Source organism: Mastigoproctus giganteus, chromosome 6, assembly GCF_048544385.1.
Source record: "Mastigoproctus giganteus isolate SK-2022 chromosome 6, ASM4854438v1, whole genome shotgun sequence".
NCBI classification, from domain to species: Eukaryota; Metazoa; Arthropoda; class Arachnida; order Uropygi; family Thelyphonidae; genus Mastigoproctus; species Mastigoproctus giganteus.
This window is the reverse complement of record NC_143580.1, coordinates 91,115,850-91,138,129: the sequence shown is the minus strand read 5'-3', so window position 1 is coordinate 91,138,129 and position 22,280 is coordinate 91,115,850. Positions and strand designations below refer to the sequence as shown.

At 37.7% G+C, this 22,280-nt stretch overlaps 1 protein-coding gene across 2 annotated transcripts in view; it reads right to left on the bottom strand.

Moving 5' to 3' along the window:
- The window catches only part of LOC150084461 (cell adhesion molecule Dscam1-like), a 631,783-nt gene that overhangs the window by 434,557 nt on the left and 174,946 nt on the right, over positions 1-22,280 (bottom strand). The window lies entirely within an intron of this gene.

Here is a 22,280-nt window from a genome sequence, read left to right as displayed (position 1 = left end):
GTATTCAGTACTAAAACGGCCTCCGTAGCCGAGTGGACAGGAGCGGGAGTGCAGTAGCACACGCTCTTTGAGCAGACCGGGGTTCAAGCCCCTGACTGCTGAAGAATACGGTCGATCTGCCAACCCGCACTGGACCAGCGTGGCAGATCATGGTCCATTTCCCTTAACATGAATTGTTGAGGAGGCTTCCATCCTGCAGTGGGTTGATAATGGCTGCACTTTACTTTATTCAGTACTAAAAAGAAGGGTACAGGGGGATATGTTTGAAATAATGAAATATTTGGATATGGCGTAAACACAGCAAAATTATAACCTGCTCTATGACATAAGGTGGTCTAGACAATGCACCTCCGGCATACGCACTGATCGGATTCCCTCCACTCACTGTCTGGCAGAGAAAATGCAGTGATACTATACTCGGACATTACGTGATGCGGACGGCTCCTGCAAAGTTACCAATAGTTCGGTACGATGTACTGTGCAGCGTCCCGACTCCCAACACTATTTCAGAGCTGTATCCTCAAAATATCAGGAAGAGTGGATATCGTCATGATGTCTATCATAAACTCAAGACACATCAAACGTACTGCATGATGGAAGAGGTGGGAGCTTGCCTGAGCATTTCGCTGCAGGCTAAACAGGTTTTACCACTCCAAACGTCTAACACACACAAAGTGGTGGTATTTCACCAGTTGAGGAGCATCATCTACCACTTATTATTGCTAAGTAACACAGAAGCTGAACTCCTGCGTGGTGTGGACTTCATACCTCGACTACTGCTTACTTAGCTTCGAACCAAGAAAGTCACCTCCAGAATAGTAGGAAGTGCCGTATTTTAGTATTTTTCACACTGGGGGGCGGGGTTATACATAGGGTTAATAACAGTCCAACCATTGTGGATGGGCAAGCAGAGCATTTGGTTGTTATAGAAAGAACAGACTTCGCCGAAATTTGGTCCATTTGACTCAAGTATCAACTGGATATCAGTTCCATCAACGTTTTGGACTCCTAGATAGTGAGTTCTAATAGAATATCTGTGACAAGCCTCAAGGATCTTAAAACTACTTTTAATCTATGATTTTTTTTCCAAAAAAAAAAATAATTATGAAAAAAGGATCATAATTGGCGTATTTATATTTATCGGATTTTAATTAAATTTGGAATAGCTCGACAAATATAGTACTTGAGTTTTTTTTACCAAAATTTGAGTTTAAAAAACGCTTCCATAACTATTTCTGCCATACGAACCTACTACAACAATTGCAATACATTTATATCCAGGATTTACAAGAGCTAACAGCACTAAAGATTGAGCTCCTTTATAATTGTAAAAGGTTGAGCCTGCATTAATTGGGCACTGAATATTTGTGTTTTCCATCTATGGCTACAATGCAGTTTGTTAAATTCTATCGTTCCTTGTATTTAACTGCTAATTTTTTCCAAGGCTCTATCGTTTGGTTCTGGCATTGCAATGGGTCCGAACTTATGACAAAGGGCGTCATTGAAAATATGTATCGATCACTATTTTTCGAACTGTACTGAAACATAACTGGAAACTAAAAATTGTTAAATCTTCAAAATCTGAAGAAGAGGACGACGAACTGTGTCAATTCATTTTGCTTGAGCTTTCCCTAGAACGTGACGTGATAATAATGTCTCCTATGAACGATTTCACAGTTTTCACTATACAGCGAAATCACGTGACGTGATAATAGTGTCTTTCTACCTTAAGGCTGTACAACTTTGGTACGTTGTGTCTTTAATTGCGTGCATTCTTCGGTCAGTTAGCTTTTTGCTGAATGAAAAAAAAAACAGATTTTTTGGGGAGAAAAAAGATGAATCTCTCGACAAAGACCAACGAACTCAGATGCTTGATGAAAAAGTGTCATAATAACTCCTCGCTTCATTGCGGGCTTCGATCTAAAGCCAGCGTGGAAAGAATGGTGATTTTATCAACTGTCCTACCTAGGAGTGCTTCAGACTGGTACATAAAGAAGTATTGAGCCACACATATTACTTGTTTCTCATCATGGCATATAGAACCCAGCTGAATGATTCCAAAAAGGAAGAAATTACTATCGAATGTAGCGTTGCTGACGTGTCCATTCTTTTATTATTATTATTGAACCACTACCAATGCCAAAAACCATACATTTGTGGTTTTACAATATAGATTATGCAAAACTAGCATGCACACGCATACATACATTTTATAATTTAAAACCAAACATTAAATGTTAGAAGTTAAGTTTGTTAAAAAGTGAATTATACTAATCACGTTTCTGAGCGATTGTTTCGTGAGTACGTGTTTTTACGCATGACTTACGGAGCTGCTTCATCTTTGAGTAATACTTCAAAATCAATAGATTTGCTCCTGTTACAACCGACTTAGGCATCGTGTTCAACATACCAGAAATGCGGATCCTTTAATAAAAGGAATCCGTTCCCATGCCATTCTAGCTTCGATAATATTCTACGTTATATAAATAAATACTTATATTCTGGGATTAAAATGCACATTAATACCACGAGATCCTGTTCCAGTGAAAAATACCTCCATGAAATTCATTGAAAAACAGGGGGTCTATCAAACTTTTCTGAACCATAAAAATAATTTATGTATTATCGATCTGTCCTCTCATGCATAGACCACAAGAGAAAGAGATGATCGATGCCACTCAATCATGTTTCTCATTCCTTGGTTTCCTTGGCAAGATTAATGGTTGGGCGTCTTGCCTCAATCTAAGACATCATTTTCCGTCTTGTATGACTCCATTTGAATCGGCAGAATCTGTCACGAGTTTAGGAGTTCATAATCATTCTAGTTTACGGTGATAAAATTCGTTTTTTTCGTATATTTCTTCAGTGTGCCTTTCCTGAATTGTGTACATTTTTGAGAAACAGTCAACATCATTAAAATTCAGTTCCCAGTATTGTTCGGCAAAAAACCATAAATGCAGCTACCAATTTAGAAGACGCTTATTAATGGAGGGGGGGGGAACCACTGAGCAAATAGCCACAACGCTTAAACTGTAAAAGTTGTACAAATAAATTACAAACTATATTTTAAAATATTGTAAATATTGTATCAGGACTTCGAAGGTATTTCTTAGAACTATACATATCATGTGGAAGCAATTAAACAGCCGTGTCAAAAATATATCGAAACTGATTTGGTGCTGGTGTCAACGATGTCATATTACAGACATTAAAAATGAAGTAAATATTGAATACCTATGTAATTATAAATTGTAAGAAGGGATAAAACACTTCATTCTTAAAAGACGTTCAGCTGTCTTTATTGTCATTAACGGAAAACTAAACGCGCTACCTGGTGTTAAATGTTATTTAAACAATTATTCTCAATGAATACAACACGATGGAGAATTTTTTTGATTTGATATTAGCGCATGATCAGAAAGAAGTTTTAATTAAAAATCAGCTTGGAGTAATATACGCAGTGCCTCTGGGACAGTCATTCAAACAAACAAGAACATATTTCAATGATAAGAAAATTAATTTTCTTCGGAGTGTTACTACTACCTTAAGTAGGAGATATTCATAGCTGTCTTTTATCATGAAAAACCGAAAGGATTTTAATCATGCCAGTCGTATTCGTTCTTTGTTTTATCAACGTCGCGGTGTATTCTTATTATCAGTACACTAATTTTTCTTCTTGAATTTATTTTTGATATTATTTTTTAAAGAATTCCTCTTTTCATTTACTCGTACATTATTAGTTTTAATTACGGTAGTTAGGGAAAGTTGCAAATAATAAAGGAAGAGTCCTGTTTTCACTTCCACAAATTACATGAAACGCGTTATTTTTAAATACCCTTATGTCCTTTTCATGTGCTGCAAATTCCAAAGGAAGCCACACTACAAAATATTTTATCAGAGCATCTCCCAATGCGCTCTTAAAATTTAAATATATTTCTTAACTTTTTTTATGCAAAATTCCAGCACTTCAAAAGGGGTTCTGTTTCGAAATGGGCTAAATTATAAGCGAGTTATAATTTGTTTGTATGCAAATGACATGGACAACGCGGTTGTTGTGGTCTCTACTGATCTCTTCATTAGGTCTCTATTGGTTTCTATTTAAAAAAAAAAAAAAAAAAAAACAGGAACGTTTGCGTCAAAAACTTTTCCATTGTGGTATTTGGAATCCTTTACTGAATTGATTAGCTCATTATGCCTCAGGCAGAAAGAATTAAATTATCCATAAGTGAACATCTTTTCAGATTGTATTTCACATATGTGTACCACAGAGTTCATAGAGGGGGTGTATGGGGATTTCAGGGGACACAGAAATCATTCAGGCGTATGGAGTTTTATTCAAACCATAGATATGTAAGCAAAAGAAACTATTTAAAGCCATTTTTTTTTCTTTTTATCTGTATTTTGCAACTCAAAGATATTTTATATTTGTATTGTGACTGTTGTTAGGTTTTAGGCGCATCCGCGACTTAAGCCATAATCCGCCTTTGTATTATATCTGCATAAATGTATATTCACGGCTCCATTTTTCAAATTGTGGGAGGATAAAATTTTGGGAATAACTCGCCAGGAAAAGCCCCAAATGTTCCATAGCAAGTCCTCCATGCAGTGATGGAACTCGAACCCACCAGACCTATTACTTTTTCACGGTTAGAACTTTTACAGGTTACGTTTTCACGGATTAACTACACAGACCAACAATAAGCGGTTCTCTGATTTTCTGATAATCATTATATAGCATGTCAATACTAAAATGCATTAATTAATCAAAAGTAAAAGTTGTGTAATTATAATATTTTAATTTTTATATATTCTATGAATCGTGCGGTTTGAACCCACATCTGTTCCCCATTGAAACAGAAAACGTTAATCACGAAACGTGACTAAACTAAAATAAAAATCAAAATTTAAATCAGCTTCTTACTACGTATAAATTTGTGCAATGGCATCATGTTTACTTATTTGAGGTAGTGCATTATCATGGCAACTTGTTGTGAAGGCATTCACAATATGAGATATACTTAAAATATGCCATACCGTGTCAAAAAGGCTCTCTCTTCGTGTATTGTTCTTTTTATATATTATTCATTGTCGAATATGCCAACGTTGATTCAATGGTTCTAAGGGAAACAGCCTTCAGCAGCTTTTTCAAGTTCCTCGTTAATCTGCTGTATCCAAGTGGATATTTTTGCTTCATTAAATAAATAAGAGCTTTATTGCAAGTAGTAGTACAAGGTGAATTTTCATCCATCATGAAGAACATAAAATACTGTTTAGTAACAGAAATTAACATTCGAACTATATTTAGTAGTTTGGAAAATTCATACCACAGCGTGTTCAGTGTATCCTCCAAGTTTATCGGAGTGTGAAGTTGGAAACACACTCCAACACAGAAAACAATCTCATCTTCAATGACTTTCTTCAGTGCAACAATGGTTTTTAGATTCTCGTGGAACACACCGTCTTTTTGATACCCTCAGAGATAAAAATCACATGGATTTAAATCACGTGACCGGAGGCCACGACAGTCCTTCGACATATAACTAAGGGTAGGGGTGAGAAACCATTCTGTTATTAACAATTTTATCCAAGAACTCTAAAACAACTTCTGCAAGTTAACTAACGTACGCAGTGCGTTACATTTCAGGCGCGTTAGCAAACTGTAAATAATTCATGAGTTATAAATAAATAAGCTGTAAAGTTACCATTCTTTTGCATCTATATTAAAATTTGTTCAAAGATTCCTAAAATTTTCAAAGCAAGAGCTAAAATTTTGAAAGGAATCAGAGTTCTTGTTCCAAATTTATAGTAATGTTTCTGTAGAGGAATCTCGGGACGGAATGTTATGGAAGCGGTACTGAATTAGATAACCATACCAGCAGCCAGCGGAATATATGTTGGAAATTTGGTAGCAATCAGAAATTTTATGTCGATTAATGCGAAAACATACTTTCATTTATGCCGATTTTTGTAGAGGGGGTTGGGGGAAACGACGGCTGTGAAATCGTGACTGAACCTGAAAGTTTCGCAAGGCCAACAGATCATAGATTGAAAATTTGGCGTCGATCCGACTTTTTTGTCAGGAGCAATATGCGAATATACTTTCATTTATATGAATTCTGTAATTATGCAGATTTTGACTGATCTCAAAAGTTGTATGGAAAATAAGAAATAATAATTGCAGAAATTCTATTTGTGCAATTTCAGTGAAATTTTGGACAGCTGGACAAATCATTCTATACGAAAAAATAATACGAAAAAATATAAAATTTCATGAAAATCTGTCCACTAGGATTTCAGTTGTTAGATGAAGGCAATAGGCGCTTATGCATGCTAACGCGCCTATAAAGGCACAAAATTGTACCTGTCTTACGCTAAGGCAGACGTCACTTGTGACGATTCCATCAACGAGACTAGCCCAAAAATGCCGAATGCAGAGGCGCACACGACAGTGAACCTTTGTGCATCAGTTAAAAAATTCTTCCATTCTGCTTATTTACATATCCGTCTAGATCTTTATCGTCTGTGCTTCGTCAGAAACAACCAAACTTTGTTTATAATTTGATATTCTCTCTCTAAGAGTGCACTGAATTCTGTGGTAAACTGAACACGCCATTCTTTTGCATTTAGTGTCAATGGTTGGTTGAGCTGAATTTTTTAAAATATATGCAAACAAGTCACTTCGATATATATTCATTATTATGCTGAATGGCATACTCATCTATGATTAAAATTTACGCAAACGCTTCTTGAGTTTCGCATCAAGATTTCACTCTCTGGCGTTCTTAATTAAGATCGACCTTTTCTGCCATCTAAAGCACTGCTTGTTTTCTCAGACTGATCCACTGCCCTCAACACTGATTGGCTTAATGTTCCATAACGAACGCCGAAGTGGTGCCACTACCTTCTTTTAGCAAAAAGAAGTCTTCTGTGGTATTCCCACAGAAGACTTCTTTTTGCTTCTGTGGTATTCCCACTTCTGTGGTATTCCCAATAAACGCTTTTTGCTCAATACTCTATACCGCCATTTAATTCACGTCAGTCGGAGTGGATTCAATATTGTTAACTGACCTTTCTCTACAGAGTAATGGCGTTGTTGGTAAGAAAGAAATTAAAGCTTGCGAAACTGCAAAGAAAATAAATAGTATGATGAATAAAAAATCACCGAGTAAATAATGATTACATCAGTAATTACTAGGATATATCCATTATCCTTTTTGTCAAAGATCATTCTGACTTCAGAATGATCTTTGACAAAAATATGTCCTTCTCTGATAACATCGATAAAACAGTAAAGAAGTATTGATCCATCCTGATGCTGTTTGTTGGGCCAACAAACAACATAAGGCCCTCATCACAAGATATGCGACATCACTCATCTATCCTGCATCATTTATGGAGCAGAAGTCTGCGTATTAGCAGCCTCAAGAAACATAAACCCTCTCTACACTGAAGAATTCTGGTATCTGAAATGGGCTACCAACAAAACATCATCTTCCCCTAGCCATAAGAACCATCGATACAGCAGCTGCGCTCACGATTTCACAGCTGAAGCTCTTTATTCAGGACCGGCTTTTTTTCTTTGTAATGCCGATGGTGACAAGGCGGATCTCGAATTCTAATATTTGAGATGTGTGTATGGAGGATTCTTCTACCAGTCCTGCGCTCACAACCTCACGGGGGCACAAGGGACAATCGCCCAGCCTTGGGAGATAGATTTCTACTTAGAGAGATGTTACCCATTGTAAATGCAATGGATGAAGACACGCTCGACCTAATCAAGGAAAAGACAACGCGATTTTAGCTGTTTAGTTTCCTGTCTGGCCGTTCTCAGCGGCAGACCTGAGCATGTTGCAATATCTGGTTTCCTAGCTAGCTTAATGTTATTTATGCCTCTTTCTTTGTATTTGTATTCGTCTAGCGTTACCTTCGCTGTGGTGAGAACACTACATATATTTCTATACAATAAAGATTATTTGTTTTAAGTGGATTATGTGAAATATGAATTATGCCTTGTAAATAATTTCATAAGTATACATATCGATCAGCTAAATTTCAAACTGCAAAATGCTCTAAAATTTAACACTACCGGTTATGATGAGGAAAACTAGTCTGGTTCGTATTATATGTAAATCATTTATTTCCATCCGAATAGGAGGAATATTCTAGTACACAGAAGTCAGAGGTGTTTATATGGTATGAGAATAAGCAATTTCAGGCGAAAGTAAAATGAAAACAATTAAATTATATTAAAAAAAAAAAAAAGCAGCGTGCGTACCCTGTACGCACAAAAGATGTTTTATTTTATGTGAAAACATCTGTGGCGGCACTAGATTAAAACCGTTAAATTTTTAACGGTTTTATCGAAACTTACTCACGCTACTTGGAAGGCTGATGTTGATCAAAATCTTGAGATGCAGTCTGCGTTTTATTCTTGCCCGCTGCTTACTTTACCGAAACAACATTAGTGACTGAGATGGCCACATTTAGGAAGTGACATAATTTCGATATCGTAGTATGAACTTACTGCACCGAAGTCTTCCTTCCCTTCGTAACATATGGATCTGTGGTCTGGTTTCGCAGGGCAACTCTTTACAACAACAAACGTAAACTGGGAACCATCCAGCGCACCATCCGTCTTACCATTACAAGGGCACACTGCACGGTTAGCAACCCAGCCCTTCAGGTTCTTGCGGGCGTCCTTCCGCTCGATCTGGAAGTTATTCGAAGACGCCTCCACTATTGTCTATCAAAGAGCATACCAGCAACTGTCCTCGGACACTCCATCGGACACACCTGAATGAAATCAGACAGGAAAAGAAATAAATTGCCACCTTACTACTTCAGACTTGGCAGGACAGATGGACTGCTACCGACAAGGGCACAATCACCAAGAAATTTATACTTTATGTGAATGCTGTATTTCCCAAGTCTCAAAATTGGTTCTCTCCTGGTCTTTATCCCACTTACCTCATTACCGGACACGGATCAATAAACCACAAACTAATATCCATGGAAATCATTGACATCCCCTACTGTGCATGTGGTGAAATAGAAGATTGGAACCATCTGGTATATACCTGTCAACACTATGAGGACCTCAACAGCATCCTGTTTACTCGTATACAAGACAACCGTCAAGGAAATGAACACTTATTCATCACAGAAGAAAACTACTACTATGAGTTTTTGCACAAGGTCTCTTCACAAGACGGAGCACCCTATTGTCAACGCAGAATAGGAACACTCCAAACATCTGATCCTACCCTAACTGGCCAACCGATCTTAACTTGGATAGGATTAACTGGCCCACGGGCCACCTGATTCTCCAGTGGCAACTTACACGAAGCGCTCTTGCTGTGGCCTATTTATCCTCCTCCCCGGGTTCCATTTTCACCTGAAGGCGCTTATTGCTCCATTGATAACCTGGAGGATGCCTTCGCTTACATCCTCCATATTTCCAGCTATACCCTCCTTTTTTGCGGACTCTGTACTTCCCCGGCTCTACTTTTTTTTTTTTTTTTTTTCTTTGTCTCCGTCCAGGAAGCTCTCGACCTTGGCAGAAACAAGTCAGGGAATAGTGGGAAGCCTGGCTACCTCCTAGTGATGTGCGCGGGCCAAATGCTAGGACACACAACAGAACCTAACGCAATATTTCATATACAACACAACACTGTTTTTTGGCATTTACAGTAGTATGGTATTTCTTCACAGCATATATATGACGCGGACGTGGGAAACCACAGGTGGCGCCTGACCCTAATACTATGCACACTATGTACCGAATCAGTGTTAGTGAATGAGTTATCATCGTTAGCGCCATTTAAGAAGTGAAGTCTTTGCGTCATTTAAAATCTAACAATCAATTGCGTCATTTCCGTAAAAAATCGTTAACAATCAATTGTGTCATTTCCGTCACCGTAAGAAAATTTCGTTACCAATCGATTTTACTCTAGTGCTGCCATAGATGTTTTCACATAAATTTTAAATAGAGGACAATGGTTCTGATATAGTCAAAGAGTGAGTCCATCCCCTCCCCTCCACACACACACAAAATGTCACGAAGTCAAACATCAGAATCGAGGTCAATATGAACAGTCAGTTTGGCGGAAATGCTGACAAATGAAGAATCCATTCTACCAATTCACGAAAGTCGACTGGAGGGAGACCAAGCAGTGTAAGTAGCCTTGGGTGGATTTCGCCACTGAAGAAAGTCCCAGATGTTGAGCAAGTCACTGTGGTGTCAACGATCACGGACAGAAAACACGGCATGGCTTTGTACTGCTAGGAAACTGTAATATGATTTCAATAATTTTATGACAAAAATGATGCCGAGGAAGTCCAAGCTTGTCATTTAACCACCTGACGTAAAAATTTTCAGCTGACGTGATAGCATAAAGCGCGGAATTTGAGATTTTATATTTCGGAATACTACCTATTTGTCTAAATAACACATTCTATCTCATAGAAATTTATCTTGTAAATGCTCACATCTGTTATTGTTTCGTATAAACAACGATAAATGTTTTAGTTTATTAACGAAACGCATTTTATGAGAAATATACTTTGTTGGTGAAAAACAATGACATATAAAAAAATTAACTTTCAAACATCTCACCTCATTTTAAGTATTCTAACTGAAGTTGCTCATATTATGATAAAAATTGTCTGGGAAAGATGCAAAAGTTTTAATCATAAAATACATTAAAAGGTCAAAGATTATCTATGATGGTTTTTGGTATTTGATGGAGGCGTGATATAAAGTGCTTTCATTTTGTTTAGAATAAGTTCTGTTTTGAAATATTAGCATTAGCATTAGTAGAGGCATTTGATGCAAGAAAGCAAGCTTATGCAGCATCAGCCAAAAAAAAAAAAAAAAAAAACCCCTTCCACTTCACCCATCTGTTCGTTCAAAATACCTGTCCAGCTGAGCCTTAAACTTATTTAGGCTATCAACCTCCACCACAAGGGATGGCAGTCTGTTCCACCAACCAACCACCCGCTGGCTAAAGGCAAATTTCCGCACGTCTATCCTACATCTGTCTTTCCTCAATTTGAATTTATGCCCTCTCAGGTGATTTTTCTGAGCTAGAGGAAGAATCCCATCAGCATTGAGCATGCTTAAACCATTCAAGGCTTTATACACCTCTATCAGATCACCTCGCTGGTGCCTAGTCTCCAGACACTGTAATTTGCAAAACTTAAGCCTTTCTTCGTAAGAGCACCCCTTTGTTCCATTCACTAATCTTGTTGCCCTTCTCTGTACTCGTTCCAGCAGCTCTACATCCTTCTTGAAATGAGGCCTCCAGACCTGTATACAGTACTCTAGGTGTGGCCTGACCATTGCCTTATACAATGGAATAATCACCTCCTTATCCCTGCTGGAAATATTCCTGTATATCATTGACAATACTCCATGAGCTACTCTTGCAGCCCGTCTGCACTGCTCAGAGAACTTCATATCTGCCTGCACAATCACCCCCAAGTCCCTTTCATTCTCTACCACTGTCAGTGTAGTACCACAGAGTTGATACGTTGCTCTGGGGTTGCTTTTTCCCATGTGTAGTACTTTACATTTGTCAATGTTAAACTTCATTTGCCACCTCTCAGCCCATCTGCTCAACCTTTCCAGATCCTGTTGCAGCAGCATAGTGTCAGTAGTGTCCTTGACAACCCTGCCAACCTTTGTATCATCTGCAAACTTGGACATTAAGCTTGATATACCATCATCAATATCATTTATAAATACAGAAAACAATAATGGACCCAACACTGAGCCCTGAGGGACTCCACTAATAACATTAGTCCACGATGAGCAGTGTCCATTGATTACCACTCTCTGTCTTCTCCCCCTCAACCACCCCTTTATCCATAGCAGCAATTTGCCTCCAATGTCACACTGCTCCAATTTGTGTAGCAGTCTTCCATGTGCAACAGTATCAAAAGCCTTTCTAAGATCCAAGTATATAATATCAAAGTTATTCCCTGCATCCAGTTCTTTTGTGACTGCATCATAGTATCCAATCAAGTTGGTCAGGCATGACTTCCCCTTAACAAATCCATGCTGTGTCTGAGCTATAACTGAAGTCTTGTCTAAATGATCCTGCAGTGCTTCTTTAACCAGTGCCTCCATTAATTTTCCTGGAACAGAAGTTAAGCTCACAGGTCTATATGAGAGTAGGAAGTCAGCCTCAGGACGATTTGCCATAGACTCAGGTCGGCATAAGCCTCTATCGATTACGCCAATGTGATTCAATACTTGGATCTTTATATCACGTTAGTTTTACTGGTTTCAGGTTACTTTCTTTTGAAAACGGTTCGTTCGTTTTTGTGTGGACCAAGTTGGGAAGCACTCTGTTTGGTTGGATTTATTCATTGTTTATTTTAATTTATTTTAAACATTTTTTATATGCTAGTAGATATTTACGTTTTAAAGAGGTATTTATTTCAACGTAGGAATCTGTATAAGTCCTAATTCAAAGTTTGACAGAATTGGTGCTGTTGCAAATCATTAAAATGAACTACATAACTTCAAGGAATGAAAATACGTTAAGTATAAAAGATATTGTTTTAGTGCCCTTGTAACATATATGATTAAATTTATGCCGCTAAAATTTCAGTTTAATTCTCTTTAACTTAAATTTTTAACTGCGATATGAGACATACGAGTACATAAATGCCACCTCATTTTGATTCTCCACAGTGAGAAGGGAGATGATTCATGATCGTTATTTTCGCAAGTATTAGGAACTAAATGCATTTTATGTGGAAAATTATTAAAAGATTCTATTTGTCCACTGAGCAATGAAGATGTCAAATATACATATGTGGAAGTCCCGATTGAAAATGATTTGGTAGAAACTAGATCAACAGCAGGAATATTGTCTTTGGCCATCCATGGAACAACAACAACAACAAAAAAAAAACCTGAACTAAACTTTCCAAATGGGTGACGGGCAAACTTTCTCCTCAGAGAAGAAGATGAATGTATATTTTTGGGCTTAAATGTCGCACAGCGTAACATTGGTTTTTGCTATCGCTCTTTTGCGTTATCACGATCTACGCATGTGCATTGGAAGAGATTACGTAACATCCCGATTTGTTTTTAAACTCCGACACGCTGTATAACCTTTTCTTGATTTTAATATTTTCTTTGTTTTTAACGGTTTGTATGGATTTCCAGAATCATTTTGACAGTTTCATTTTTGTTGATGACTTTCTGGGAATAGTGGACACACAAATTGAAGTATTTTGTATTGCTTTATTTAAAGGTTTTCTTTCTGTCCCCTTCCTATTCAATCAATAAATAGGACTGAAAAGTTGCATTCTTTTTCCACAGGCTATTTTTATCAATTCAGTTGTGTCTGGAGGTGATCACAATAAACGGTGTCCACTGTATACATAATGACGTAGAATGGCTTTTTTTTTAATAATCAGATACTTAAAATAGCTATCAATTTCTGCAGATTTGAATATACAATTATTCTTTATGCGGGAGCTGTTCTTAATTTGATAAACCAACCTTCTAATGGGTATTTATTCACAGTCTGAAAGGCAAAGTAACTAATGGTGAGAATGCAACTGACTTCTTCGTGAACTATTAGCATTAAATTGAAATTTTAAACAACTCTTTTCCGCAATTATTAAAATCTTGGTCAGATGCAACGCAATTCATAAGAAAAGGATGTATGGGGAGAAGTTTGAAAATTTCGTGGCCTGGTTATGAAAGGCTTATTTAAGGAGTCTGGTAACATGTTGCTTTTAAACTTGGTTCCCTTTGGAGTCAATACTCTTTTGGCACACATGCTGCAATGCATTGGTTCCAGCTGCGAAAAAAGTTTTATTTTGGGCATCCAGGAATGCATCTATAGCAGCATTAACTTCATTGTCTGTGGGAAAACGGAGGCCAGTCTGTTTTCCCATTGTGCTAGATCTCATGAATAAAAGTGGTGGTGGTTCAAGCTTTCGAAGCTGCACCCATACAGTACAACCATAGCAATGGCAAACCTGTGTGCAGGCACGTTGTCCTGGTGGAACAAGACTCCATTGCTGAGTTTTCCTCGGCATTTGTCTTTGACATTTTCACACAAACGCTTTGCAAGGTCTGCGTAATATGCACCTGTGACTGCATGGCCTTTCTGAAAGTAATCCACTAGCAACACTCACTCCATCAACATCCAACAAAACCAATGCCATCAGCTTGCCAGCAGATGGATTGCATATCCACTGACTTGGCTTTTTTGGATGGGACGAAGAGCTGTGTTTTCACTGTTTAGACTGCTCATTTTTCTCTGGCTGAAAGTGATGGACCCACATCTCATCCATGGTCACAAACCTTGCAAGTAAATCTGCTGGTTCTGCTTTTGCGTTTTTAATCTGCCATCAACAACTTTGAGATTACAGATATGATTGTGAAATAAAGTTTTTTTTTGTTTCTAGCAGTTAATGGTGATGAAAGCGTAATGATTCAATATTATTCGGCTGTTCCTGTTTATCATAGATTTTAAAATTAAGAATTCTTATCTGGTAGAAATGCGCATATACATCAGATGGTCTATCTTTCTTTAAGTTCCTTCTAATCTTTCTTTAAGCTCGTTATAATCTTGTAGAAAATTGTATTTGATCAAAATACTTCCTGAACATCGAGCCAAAGAATACAATGTGTTGGCATTACCTTAATACACTAATATAGAATATCAGATGTTTTCATAAAGTGCTGGAATTATCTCTAAGAATTTACGATACCACGCGCCCAGGCAACTACAGAAAACGTATCGACTGGCTAATTAGGACTAGTTGCTTAATAAAAACCGGAACGGCATTTTCTTATGTTTCTTATAAACTAACTATGTTTTCATTCCTTTGCATGGTAAAAGACACACACGCGCATATATAGAGTAATGTATTGTAATAATTGTTCAGGTTATTATTTACTGCAAAGATACAATCACCTCCATTTGTAAAAGAAACCTTCGAGGTAGGACTGTGGACAGCGTCGCTGCTCTCTTACACCGGGTGGAAATGTGTGGGATCGATTCCCGTCGCCCACCGAAGTTGAAAGATACTCACGTCAGGAGAGGAGGAAGTTTTATGGGCTACTTCATGCAATGGCAGAGTTAATTGGCTTCGTCCCCGGCCGAGGGTTGGGTTGTTGTTTCTTTTTTTTTCATTTCATTTTAAATATCCATTCAACAGAGATGTCGTACAGAAAAAATATGACTTATTGGACGATTCACAAGGAGCCCAATCGTTGTGTCCTGAGCGCAGCTGTTCTTCCCCCAATAAAGAAGGTAGGTTTTTTTTTTCCAATAATCCACGCTCTAACAGAATAAGTTAAGAACATGCAAAAACAGGGAAATTGACATGAATATGCAGCCCTGTAACCTTGTATCCAGTTGAAGCTGCAGGACTAAGCAGCTACAATAAATGAAAAAGTGAATGTAGCTTTCCCATTTACTGAAAGACTTTTATTCTGAGTAATAATAATAAATAACAACTTTTCACTCAAGGGAACATCATTGCAGTCCTTTATACTATTCTTAACCAGTCTTGGAAATGGACAAAGGTAACTACTAAACCACTGTGATGATACACACGATATGAAAATTCTGCAAAATGGGACCAATTCAATTCCTATTCCAATCATTCATAAATCATGAAAAAATAGCCTTAATCTACAGTTAGACACTAAATAACTAGGAATGTAGCTCCAGTTATTTGAAAAGACATATTCCACTTTTCCCTGAAGTGTAAAAGAGGCGCTGCTAGGAAGGCACATAGTGCCTTATCCATGATTTATAGGACCTTTGCTAGAAGGACGTAGCTCCTCTTGGGTAGCACCCAGTTGATGGGGTCGTCCTCCTCGCCACACAGGGTGGAAAAGATCTGAGTTTCAGTCCGTCGATGGTGGGAGGAATTTTTATGAGTTTTTTTCACAACGTGGCTGAGTTAGTCAGTCTCAGGCGAGGCTAGCATATTTTTTCTCCCGGAAAATTTGTTTTTTCGTCCAGAAAACAGAAAATCGACCTTAGAACACACGCAATTTACAGACAAAATACACAGAGAAATATGGCCTTAGTTGCTGATGCTCCTAAAACTCTACTACAACGACGACAAGAGAAGGACGACATTATCCCTCTATACAAGATCATGGTTAGACCGCATCTGGAATACTGTATTCAGGTCTGGGGACCGCATCTGGAATACTGCATTCGCGTCTGGAGACCATATTTGATAAAAGATATAGAACTTTTCGATCAGGTTCAAAAACAGGCGACCTGATAAGGGCAATTCGATGGACATACGAAGAACGGCCTAGGAGGTATGGACTGCAACTTTGACAAATAGACATCTAACGGGAGATCTCATTGAGGTGTATAAAGTGCTGAAGGGGTTGAGTAACTTAAATGAAGGATTATTCTCCTTCGTAGATGAGACAATAATCAATGGGAATAAAAATAAACAGTCAGGAAATAAAAGAAGACTAGATCTCATGAAGTTCTCCTAGGGGCAGCGACTTGTTGAGTACTGGAAAAAAAAAGTTTCCCCCCAACGTTGAGAAAAAGCGAGTTTGACTAAATTCTTTTAGTCAGACTTACTTTTGGTTCTCCTTATGCGAGCAAGAATAGTAAAAACATTATATTTTATATATATTATTATTTTTTGACTAAGGTAGGACAAGCCTGCTTTCTTGCATCATTACTGATGCTAGCACGCACTGCATGATAACAAAATTCCAAGAATCAGGAGTTATTTAAAAGAAAGAGAACCCTAATATTTTCTTTTCTGACTAAGTAAAGTCGGATAAAACATTCTTAGGGCCCGTTATTTATAGACAGTGATTATTCATTACAATCGTACAAAGTGTTCGTTAAACAACATGTTGTAAAACGGTGCCAAATCATTACCTTTTCGTCTCTTATAAAATGTTGGAGAAATCTTGAATTAGATCGAAATTCGTAAATTGTAATTTTAGCTATCGAAATCAGAAATTAAGTACAATACAGTCCATATATGAAATTGGAACTATAAAATTAATAGATCCAAAATCTTTTAATGTCGATCAACAGGTAGGCAAATATCCAGATGAAAACAAGCTATAATAATATATAGGTAAGAACAAACCTATATATAGGGTTTATATATAGGTAAGAACAAACGCACTAGGATCGAAAATCAACTGGAAGTGAAGTGCGCTAGTTTTCTTTTTAAAAGTCGAAGTTCACTCAAAACTTCAGTACAAAGTAAAAATTATTCGTTTCTATAGAAGAACTACAGGTCTGAATCTGGTGAAATTTTCTATAGAGCACAACAGAAATATAAACTTAAAAGTGACAAATAAAAATTAGTCGCAAATCATTTGCGACTAATTTTTGTGGATAATAATGAAAAATGTGCTTATTTCTAGTTAATATTCAACATACTTACATTTAAACTAAAACGATTTGATTGCAATTTTGAGTTTAAATTATTCTTTGTAATTCCCTCTACTTCATTCGCACCAAAATGTTCATTAAATATTTAATTTCTCTATTTACTACAAAAGGAGACAATTATCAAGAAGAAATTAGCTGACTCACTTACATAATATCAAGACAAACTGAAGATTTTGTCTAGACATTTTTTAAGAAAGATGTACGAAAGAAAGCTAACTCCAAAATTATTGTCGTATATTTTATTAAGTTTTATGAGGTCACCGAGAATGGTAGCAAGCAATAACTCGTCAAAAGGCAAGACAAGAGAGCCTTACGGTAAAGATCGATATAAACAATCTCACAGAAAGGGCAAACAAATCAGCGACCTTATAACTCCCCTTGATAATGTGTCATGTGCCAGGATATGCCTTTGAGGTGCCAGGCTATGTTGTCAGAAAAGTAAACAGCTTGGAGTTAGCGAATGGGATCGTAAATGGCAGCGCAATACTTCAAGCACTATTGGCAGCTGCTGCCCAAAGACCATTTGATGATCTTCAGAGTCATACATGAAAATATTACGTCCAAATGCGGTGCAGTTTCGGTTGCTTCAAGGCATAATGCCGATAAGATAATACTGACATTTCTTTAAATCAAGGAATCCCCATAAAGCCAGAGTAGGACTAGAGACAAGCTGCAGTTTGATTAGACAGTCTCAGCAAATAAAATTGGCATCTTCGTCACACTAATTGAAGAAGCAGTTTCATGGAAGTGTGATAAAAGTTCACTAGTGAGATTCATTCTTCGTGTTTACTTATTGGCAGGTAAGATTGCTAAGGATCTCTCCATTATATACCTCTTCAATGTACGAGTGAAAGTACGTAAGAGAAGACTCTGTTGTTGTTGTTGTTATTTGGTTTTTAGGAGCATTAGCAACTAAGGCCATATTGCTCCGGGGATATGCGGTGGTCATTCCCTGACCTTTCCGCATCCTCCGTATTTGGTAACTCACGGGCTCGAACCCCGGTCTAATCAAGAAGCGTGTGTTACGCACTGCTGCTCCTTCCCACCTGGCTACGGAGGCGCCTTACGTAAGACTCTGCATGTACAGCTTTGGTTGATGGCAGCTAACTTTTGTTTTATGTTTTTCGTATGATCTGCTGTTAACTACTCTGAATGTACTAACCGAATTCAACTGTTTAACAATCACCTTTGCATTACAACCTTCACTAGTTCAAACAATCAGTGAATCGAATTCCAAGAGATCAGTGTAGTCATGTGGGAAAAAATAACTTCATTGAACAATTGATTGAGAAATCGCACTGAAATTTCCCCTTAATCATTGAGGTCATTATTTAGGTCTGGTTTTCTGCGGTATAATATATATATATATATATATATAGAAAGAGAGATCGAGATCTTTATGGGATCAAAATACACTGGTGTACAAAATTTAAGGACCAGTCAGGTTTTGACCTGTAGCTTCTCATATGAGTGGCCTAGATATGGGTAAACATACCAAAGGAACCTCGTGAGGTACAGAAATGATGAAGGAAACAACACCGACACAACGAAGGAAACAAAACGGGACAGAGGGACTTTATTCAAAAATGGCAACATAGCACTGGCTGCCATGATACAAACACATCACTGCCAAAAATGGAACAAAGGGAAGAGGTGGTCCTCAGTAGGAGATATGGCCACCCCTAATGTCGATGCAGGCTTTGCACCGCCTGTCCATACTTAGAACAATGTTGTTGATAAGTTCTTGCGGTAACATCGTCCATTTCTCTGTCAGCGCCATCTTCAGCTGGCGAACAATTTCAGGTGGGTGTGGACGTGCCGCTAGGCGTCTCTCCAGAGTGTCCCATATGTGTTCGGTGGGATTTAGATCGGTAGGTGGTGACGGGCAGGCCAATCCATACGAACAATGTCCTCACTTTCCAAATGCATATCAACAGCTGCAGTGCGATAAGTTGTGGCGTTATCATTCATAAACACGAACTCGGGACAATGGCACCTCGGAACAGACGCACATGGGGAAGGATTGCCTCAGTACAGTAGCGTGCACCGGTTACAGTGCCGCCTTCCAGTATCTGAAGTTGTGTACGTCCATCCAAGATAACCCCTCCCCAGAGAAGAACACCTCGACAGCCCTTTCAGTGATGTTTTCGGGGTGGTGCCGTGTGCCAACCTCTCGCCAGATTAGCTGACGTCCAGAATCGTTGCTGAGACTGAATCTACTCTCATCAGTAAAGAGTACCTTAAGTAAAGATTTTCTGGTTATAACCTTTAGAAGTAGTGTTTGTTCTTAAGTTTTGCACACCAGTGTATAATAAAAGAGGCTCATTGGGTCAGATTTTAATTGAAGACAAATTGTACTTGGCCACCCTAAAAGAGACTTTACCTCTGTGCTAAAAGCCCTTTTTGATTTCTTTCTTATTTTTTTTTAACTGTAGCGCATTACTTTATTACAGATAATTTAGGACTAGGGCAACACTGTCTTATATTGATGACCACGATTAAGGAAGTTCTCTGTCCCCAATTAACGATATGTTTGAATTACACACAGTCAGTTTAACGCTCCTGAAAATTGTAATGCGTGTTTCATATATTTTAATTCTCTCTCTTTTTTTTTTATATATATATATATTTCACATCTGTTAGTACTTAACCAGACATTGATATTTTATTCCAGCTGTTAAATTCATTACACACATATTTGACTTTTAACTCGAAAATACGTTGTTAGTTAATTTGAATTCATAACCAAGAAAATAAGCCCATGGCATATTATCTCGTGTCATAATCAGTGTGTTTCTTATTCATGTTACAGCGGCGGATTAAAGCACGGGCTAGTAGGGCCCTTGTCCGGGGCGCCAAAAACAGAAGAACAATGAGGGAATAAATATATATATATATCCTTAGTAAGAGGGCGCCGAAATACCTTGGTCCGGCTCTGTCATGTTAATATATATAAAAACAATCCACCTTCACCCAAGTCAAACTAATTCGGCCACAGAGTGCACTGAATCCATAAGAGTTTCACCAGTCGACAAAATTCTAAACAACGAGCATCTCAGATTGTGGCCTTTGCGCAGAAATTTTAATACAAGAGCCAATATTATTAGAATCGAACTGTCACTTTTGGTGAAAATTTAATATCTGTACGTCGATTTCTGTTTTATGAATTTTATTAAACCATCGTATTTTTTTTTTCTTAATTTTATTCCAATCGGAAAAGAATGAGACTTTAAAATAGTTACTGTACGTCATTGGCTTTTATTTCATTAAATTTTATGCTTGTGATTATTCTAAACTTCAGGTGGGCTCTGACTTTAAAATGTCTGTTTATTACAGAACACAACTCAGTAGAATATAACATATAATTGCAGTATACACTGCGTTGGGTTTGCATTAGCAACACCCCCCCCCCCCCTTGTGTAGGAACACTGATCTATGGCGCTGACGAAGGCTTAGAGTCGGGAACGGTTGATATAAGATCGTAGTTCGCAAACGTGGCAGTTTTGAGTGTTTGCGAGGAAGAATAGGTTGGCACCGGGATGTCTCCGGCTTCGAGTATGAAATGATTGTGGGGGAGCCAGACGGGCATGTGCCAGTCATGGAGTTCAACGAGAAGATGACCTGTGCCGATTTCCTTGTGACTGATATGAGGGCTAAATGTATTTAGGTAGCTTGTAAGGTCCTGTATTCGTCCCTTGATACGCTCTGTGATTTCTGCTCCCGTATCAGATGCCGAAATTCTGTTGAAGAACTTTATACCGACAGCATATGTGAGCCCGTTGTCTATTCACTAGGAAAGGCACCGTGAATGCCAGGCACAGAACGCCGAATCAAACTCCGCCCTGGGACACATTGGAAGCTATTTCACTCGTCATGGTCTTTCTTCTGTCTTTCAGGGTGAAAATTCGTTTGAGTGGAAGGTCTTCAAAGAACCAGAGTACGTCACATTGAATGTCTTTCATAAATGTAAAACCAGTCGTACTCGTAACGCATGTGGTTTAAATAAGGCAACTAGAATGTTGTTTTATACAAGTGAAAATATAAAATAAAACTTAACTGAAATTAACGATTTCAAAACCAGCTTTTAGCGTACAATAGGAGCAGTCACGTTTATTCACAAAAAACAGTCAGATATAAAGAAATACTCTATATCGGAGAAAGACGAAACTTTGGCAGTCTACAAAATGCAAATTTTATCAATTAAAGTATCAAAATCTGATATTCTGCCTCAGCATAAGGCGAATAAATGCTGTGTAATGAAATCATGGAGTTATATAACACAGGTAAAGTGGCGGTAAAGTGAATTACATATAATAAAATTTCCCAATGTTACCTTCAGTTAGCAGAAATAATTTGAATAAATTATTCTTTATTAAATTGCTCAATGAAATCACATCGCTTTGGCATAAAAAAAAATCATATTTTCCGCTACCACAAGAAAATTTAGTTCCAGTTCAATATTTACAATATTTTTATTACCTATTCGTACTACATTTCTTGGCATGATTTCCATACGTCTATTCTTAAGTCTGAGCTACGGGTTACTCTTTGAAGTGTTTCTTTGTTAGTTTTTCGGCTTTTGATTGGCTGATCGTCTGAGATCGCTTTTAGTCCAATTTACTTCAAATAACTCCACAGAAAGAAATGGAAGAGTGACAAATGTGGTATTGGGCGTAGCCACTCAGCAGTATCCATCTGTCCCTGTTGTTCTCATCCAACCAATATAACTGCACAGGCGAAAAGATTGGAAAATCCGTCTTTCTGAAATCTAAAACGTGATCTGGCTATTTAAAGGCATTTCATCGATGTACTTCTTTCAATATGCTTTGAAAAAATGTACAGTCGGAT